Below are 7,554 nucleotides of genomic sequence, written 5' to 3'. Positions count from 1 at the left end.
ATTCTTGAAATCCTAATTTTTTGTTCTTCATGGAGAATTGATCCGGCTATTGCTTAGAAACATCTTCTATGGTTCTTTAACGATTGTCTAAGCAATAAATCATCGTCAATCTTGGTATTCTTGCTCCGGACAGAGTGTGCTTGTGGATTCGAGTGGGTGTCGTGGATTCGGCGTGATCAAGGCTTCGTGGATTCGAAGTGTGGAAGTTTCGTGGATTTGGGACGTGACGTTCGTGGATTCGGACGTGTGGCGTGGACAACCTGTTGGTGTGCACGAGATCCGGAGAAGATAAAAGAGAGGTTTGAGTCCGTGGAATCGGTAACTCACCTTGTAATCTTTTATTCTTAGTGGATTGTTATCGCGTGTTGGTCCCGTGGTTTTTTACTCCTAGTTGGAGTTTTCCACGTAAATCTCGGTGTGATTTTTATTTTCTGCATTTACTTTTACCGCATTGAGATTTGTGGTTTTTGGCTTTTACACCTATTCACCCCCCTCTAGGTGTTAGATACAATCTAGATAGATCCTTGGGCTACCCCAAAACTTTCACTTGTAAGGGAATCCGGTGGTCCTGCCTTATTGTCGGGGTTAATCCCTTCGGCTCCTCGAACACATCTTCAAATTGTTGTAGTATCTCTTTAATGCTCTTAGGTATCACTTGCTCGTCGCACTCCCCGATCTGTGTGATTGTGGCTAAGGCGCAACAAATTCCTTCCTGGCAGTCTCTACTCCACTCCTTGACAGTGAGCATCTTTAGGCCTGTCCCTACAGCCAAACCTTTAAGGACCAGCTGATGTCCGTCCTTGTCAAGCGACACTGTGTGATTGTTATAGTCGAAAGTGACCTTACCATACGTTTTTAACCAATCGATGCCCAATATCACACTAGAGCCTTCTAGCCGGATTATCCTCAAGTCAGCCTTGTAAGATTTGCCATTCATGTTCCAAGTAAACCCCGGGCTCCTTAGTTTGCTCATGATTTTGTGCCCATTGGCCACAGCGACCATTAGGGGCGCCGCTGCCCCTATTTTTGCCTTGACTTCTTTCGCCACCCGAAAATCCAGGAAACTGTGGGTGCTCCCCGTGTCTACCAGTATCTTCAGCTTCTTGCTCCCCACTTCGCTTTGAATTTGAAGTGTTTGAAGTGAGTTTTCCCCACTCAGCGCGTTAAAAGACAAACCCACCTCTTCCTTCTCCTCCGAGTTTGGATTATTCCCTTGTTCTTCCCCGGGCATTTCTTCCTCTTCCCGTAAACAATCTTCATCATACACTTCCAACACATTATCCTCGGCAGCTAAGCTGAAAAGAGTCTTGTTTTTGCACTGATGGCCCGGCTGGTATTTGTCGCCGCACTTGAAACATTGCTTGGCAGCCCTTCGTTGCTCTATTAATCGCTTGTGCTCCTGTGAGGGCAGGCTGGCTTCCCCATTTGAACCTTGGATTTGGAATCTGTTATGCTCCCTCGGTTTATAGGTGGTTGTCCCGGTGGAGCTCCTGGATCCACTGAAGGACGAATACCCACCCCCTGGGGCCTTTACTGATGATTCTGCTCTTCCTTTGCATAATCGTCAGCGCCCGATCATGTAGTTTGGTGTGGTTGTAAGCGTCCTCTAGTGTGGCTGGATGCGAGATATCCATGAAGGGAACCAGCTCTTCGCTTAACCCATTGATGTAGCTTGCGATAAAGAACTCCTCCCCCAGACGCGGGTTGTAGTACAGCATTTGTGCTCACAGCTCGAATTTTTGTTGATATTTTTTGATGGATCCTGTTTGTTTATGGTTGCCGAATTCGCGGACTGCATGGCGCTCTCCCACGTCCGCAAATCACTTACATATTGCATCGGTAAATTCCTCGCAAGTTGTCACGCCCGGTTACCAGCGGAAGCATATCCGGTACGTGCACAGACTCGCTATACACCTGCAGTATATAAGGCGTCTACAAAGAAGCAAATCGATAGGAAGAAAATATAGAAAAATTCTATCCTGATATCAGAGCAAAGTATAAGTCAATAAGACCATCAACAGAAGAACAAAGAGTATACAACACAAAATCTCAACATCATAGAGAAGTATCAACTATAATTCCCGATTCAACCAATCACACACATCACAGGGCTACTCAAAATACAGGTACAATGGTAGTCTCTCTATACACGGGTACATCACCCTCGGTCGTGGCACGAGTAGCAAGGTGATCACCTAGTAAAACCGCAAGCTAGGTCTAGCTAGACGCGACTCCCTTTCCGCGATCCCTAGCCTCTCCTGTAGGTGGCTCTGTAAAAACAACAATAAAAAGGGCGTGAGAACTATTAAACAATAGTTCCCAGTGGGTAAGCTGCCAGCCTTGGCGAATTACACCACTAGGCTCATGATGTACTAAATGAAAGTAAAAGCAATAATTGCATGATATATCTACAATGCTAACAGGTAATGAACATGTAATCAACATGTAATCATACTTTCTACAGTAATGGATCAACTGAATAATAAAAGCATAGCAATTACTGTAAGTATGAATATAAACATGAACGTAAGCATAAACGTGTAAGTAAATACTGTACACTATAACTGGTAATCAATCATTACTATCATCTGTCATTTAGTACTTTACTTTCAATCATAAGGACCTACACAAGGTAGTCCAGCCTGCGCCGCGCCTAATGTCCCCGTGGTAGTATGCACTCCCCACGACAATCCACTTCGGCACCCAATCCCGCACGGACGAATAATCTGTCGCATAGGCCAACTCCGGAGTGCCGGCTTGTAGGGAGCTACCCTCACAAGCGTGTGCGAATGAGCACGATGGCAAGCAAGCAAAATCCATAGCCCAATATGCCTCAATCATCATGTCATAATACACTATGTTCTCACTCTCGATCTATTGGTCGGAATTCTCATTATAATAAGCAATAAAACTTGCTAGTATCCACTAGATTAACAAGCACATGAAAGTAATGCTAATTTTACATATGGCATTAGAATTGTTCTCTACTTTATCGTGAATAGAATCAAGAGAATATCATTGTTCTCTACTTTATAAGAGAATAGTAGTTATGTCCATTAGTGATTCAACTGAACTAAACATAAACATAAGTACTTTTATGCATAAGTGTTCTCTACTTCATAGAGATTTCATTTCAAATATGTCAAACATTATGGTAATATTGTTCTAAGTCTTTAGCAATCGCATAGTCACAAAAACGCACGTATGTGTCAATTCTATAGTATCATATAGAACATAGGGGAGCTTCACTTGCTCTGCTTAGGTCAAACCCACCTATCACTAATCTCAATCCAGCCCAAAGGAGTCCCGAAATTCAGCTCAACTAGGCCTCAACCCTGTTGAAAACGAAGGATCAAAACCGGATTGAAAACCATTACCAACATGTCCGAAATCGGCATAATTTCACTTAGTACAAAGTAGTAACTTAGATCCCTGTTCTGGTTCACTTTAATACCTCAAGATTAACCTCTAAAGGCTCTCCAATGCCAACCAAAGATCATCCAAAAGTCGGTTGTACTCTCGCTACGAACAACACCAAAACGGCATCGCAATGCTTGTTTACAAGTTAATATAACCGAAATCTTGCGAAATCAGTGTTCTAACTGAAATTTCTACTTACCCCTGGTTGGAACACCTTCCAAACTAGTTCCCAAGGTCACCAATTTAGTTCAAAATGGTTCGAAAACCTGCTACAAAGAAAGAATTCCAAACTGCATCAAGTTACTCAATTAGATGGCAAATAGTTTCGAAATAGCTTCATAGATAACTAAATACCTTCCTCAAGCTTCAAGGCAACTTTTTCCTGGACTAAAATGAAGAAATCACAGCTAGATAACCCCTCTCTAGCTGCTGGAAGCCTTCTCAAACTCAGCTGGAAGCAACGGAACTAAAACGCGTAAAAATCCGATACTAAACCACAAACTAGAGAGAAATTGAGCTAATTACCTCTCTAATGCTGAGATTCCGCTTTCCCTGGTGAGAAACTCACAGAAAACTCAGTAAAAATCCTTCTCCCCACGTCCCATAGACTTCCCTTGAGTCTTCGAACCAACGAGCAATGAGCGCGGCGCGAAATCGGCGCGTAACGGCGACTTTTACTCGTAGAGAGAGAAACCCTAGAGAGAGAAAGTGGAGAAGGTGAAAGAAGCTTGCTCTGAGCTCTAGCAACCTCCACTGAGCACCTGGAGTCGTGCTGGGGTCAAATAAATAGAGATAAGATGTGAAATTACTAAATCAGCCTTGCTACCACGTTTCTGCCACTGTGTACCGGTACACAATGATGGTTGTACCGGTACACAATACAGAAAATGCTGAATTTTGCCAGAATAATGCACTTTCTTGCTTCCGACCTTCCAATCATTCTCTAACTTGTCCAAAAACTTATCTAAGCCTTTTAGAAGATGTAGGATAGTTCCACTTATCATTGCACACACTCGAACTTCGCAATTTGCTAAAGTTCAGTGTATTACACAAGTCAACCCCGGTCTGTTGATGAAGTAACCTTGCTTCCACACTCTTGCCCTTCCGGAGATGTGCATGGTGGCCACTCCTAGCCACTGCTGTCGCGGTATCTGGTAAAGGTCGAAATATTGCTTGCAACTCTGCAACCATCCTTGTGGATCTTCACTACTGAACTGCGGAAAATCCAATTTAGGATAGGGAATGAACTGTTGTTTGGACACCGCGGCTCTCGCGGGCCAATGTTGCACTAGCTCCTTCTCCTCGAGATCGTGCATGGGTAGTGGCGTAGGCAGAATTCCTTTTCCCCTATTATCCCTTACATGTATTGGAGTGTTACTACTTCCAAGTCGAGCATGCTCTTGGCTTCTTCCTTCAGGTGGGCTCACTAGGGGAAATTGTACGGAATGAAGCTGCGATTGCAATGCGGCAAACATCCTCAGCATCTCCTCGTGTTGCGATTTCCCTTCTTCCCTGGCCGTGGCTAACTGTTGGGCCAGTCCGGTGATCTGTGCCTCATGATCGGTATTTAAATGCTGCAACCTCTCTTCCAGGGTGTTAATGTAGTCGCTCAAATCCCTCATCCTGGTACCCTCCACTATTCTTTTACTAAAGGGTGTGAAAGTGAATTGGTTTTGACTTCTTTTCCCAATTGCTGCTTTTGTTTATTTAAGTTTCGATCTTCTCTGTATGCTCCCTGTTTGCTTGAAACGGTATGAAGGTTTGCTACAGTAACTCTACCGAGGAGCCTGTGATGCTTAGCTGAGGTCCGATGCTCGTGCACGCCAATTGCTCGGAGTAATTCCCCACAGTTGCTGAGCCTCCCATAGTCTCGCGACTGTTGAAGCTAGTCGCCCCACAGCCCCTGGGATGGTGCCGCTCTCATACCGAGTTGTAAGGACCCTGACGATCGGCAACCGCCGATAATGAGCTCTCGCTGAGGCCGGTACGGCGGAGAGGATGATTGGGAGCTTCCGAGCTAGGGAACTCTTATGATTGCAAGTAATGTGAGGAATTAGGGGAAATAGAAGGTGAAGTTTGGGAGAATTGGGAAGGATAAGAAGAGAGAAGGGAGGAGAGTTGAGAGGGTTAGGGATAGAAGAGAGATAGAGAATAAGAGAGGAATTGGGGAAGAAGAACTTGTAATATATTTCATCATAACCCGATTACATTACATTTTGGCTATTTATACTACCTATCATATCAGTACTGAAAGGAAATTAGCAACTAAGTAAGGACTAAACAGCAAATGTGATAGTAAATCGGAATGTGGCTTGCTAGGCTGCTATTTGGTGGTTGATGGGCCTCCGCTGGGACTCTCCTGGTCCATGAACTCCAGATAACGGGTAAGCGGTTCTCGGTTCCTTCTTCTCCGCACTATCCAGCGCCCGCCGGGTCGTGGGCTCGCCTTTCCACCCGATCTGCGACTCAGACCCCCCCGCTCCATCAACACCGAAGTATTCACTACTAGAAATTTGACATATAGCGGCATTATTTGTAGCAATATTTATTTAAATATTGGTAAATGCAAAATATATTGGCATTTACAAAGAATTGTTGCTAAATATATCATTTATCGACATTTATAATTTATTATTGGTAAATAATAATATTTAGCGGTATTTATTTTTAAATGCCGATAAAAGATAATTTAAATATCGGCAGTTAATTTTAGTGCCGCTAAGAGTATTTAATTACCGGCATTTAAACTTAAATATTGGTAAAAGGTCTTAAATTCTAAATATGTGGATTCCCAATATTTTCCCCTCCCGCCTCCTTCTTCTGCCTCACCCTTTTGTTTCGTCCGATCATTTTCTCCCCATCCTTTTAGGGTTTTTTCCCAAATATTTTCCTCCCCATCCTTTTAGGGTTTAATCCCAAATATATTCTTCCTCATCCTTTTAGGGTTTAGTCCTGATCATCTTCCTCCTCATCCTCATCTTTTTAGGGTTAAGTCGCCATCATATTTATTTCTGATCGTGGTGTAATCTGGTATGCTATCTTTAATCTTTTTACAGATTTTTATAATCTAAGAAATATCTAATAGTATTATTTTTCTATTTTTATGATTTTTTTAAAAAAAATTAGATTTTAATGAAGTTTTATAGTATATAGTATTAGAATATCATAGGATATATCTGAAAAGAAAAGTTTCTTATTTATTTTCTGTTTAGTCGTTACGATATATGTTTATTTTTCTATGCCATATAGAGGGATTTTGACGTTTTTTTATTTTTTTTCTTTGTTATGTTGAAAAGTATTATTTTATTAACTATAAATTTTTTATAATCCATCAGGATCTATAAATACTAAATATTTTCAGGTGTACTAGGATCGGCTCACCCCAAAACCAAAATAAATATATTCGCTGCGCTTTCCGGCATACGGCACTTCACATATGTCCTTCAATACATTCCGACTCGGAACGACGCACCCTAAAGAAGAAATCCATACGGCCTTCTCACCTTTTGATTAATTAATTAGAGGATAGTTTCCAATTTGAGTTCCGGCTCTCCATCGTGCAGACCAAAACAAAATGGTTAAATCGGTCACCTCTCTCCAATACATGCATGGCTTAATTAAAGTCACGACATCATTAGTTTGGCCATAACATATATGTATAATACATAGCTTCTAAACACAAGTGTAATTATAATTTAATTCAATTAGAGTTATACTACTACTTATAATCTAGGCCAAATTAAATCTAAATTATATCTTATTCTAATTAGACTATGATTTAATTTTAATTTAGATAACTACAAATCTAAACCAAATTATAATATGGATAGCCGGTCATTTCCATAGATCTCAACTGTTGATTGAGTAAAGAAGGACGGCGATGAGAAAAGAAAAATAAAGTATAGAAGAATCTCTTTATATTGTAATATGGTAATTTTTGTAAATTAGAATATTAGTATATTTATATGGACTATTGGTTATGAAAGAAAATTTTCTATTTGGAAAAAAGAACTATTCAAAGTTTTGTGAATTATATTTCTTAATCAAAGTTTAGTCGAATTATATTATTAGGTATGATTCTCTTGCTATATATTTTTTTCATTAAGTAGGTTCAACACAAGCATCGAAGAATAC

At 41.2% G+C, this 7,554-nt stretch overlaps 1 long non-coding RNA gene across 2 annotated transcripts; it reads right to left on the bottom strand.

The window, feature by feature from the left end:
• On the bottom strand, positions 3,285–3,825 carry LOC109704529. 2 transcript variants are annotated; one of them, XR_002214432.1, is made up of 4 exons: positions 3,775–3,825; positions 3,620–3,689; positions 3,455–3,522; positions 3,285–3,335 (listed from the first exon to the last, which is right to left on the bottom strand). It is a non-coding gene; the product is annotated as an uncharacterized LOC109704529 (long non-coding RNA). The 2 variants fall into 2 exon arrangements; XR_002214428.1 differs by having other exon boundaries at positions 3,620–3,686; positions 3,775–3,813.

This window comes from Ananas comosus, linkage group 1 (assembly GCF_001540865.1).
Source record: "Ananas comosus cultivar F153 linkage group 1, ASM154086v1, whole genome shotgun sequence".
Lineage (NCBI taxonomy): Eukaryota > Viridiplantae > Streptophyta > Magnoliopsida > Poales > Bromeliaceae > Ananas > Ananas comosus.
Note: the sequence above shows the minus strand (reverse complement) of the source record. Positions and strands in the feature narration are given on the sequence as shown.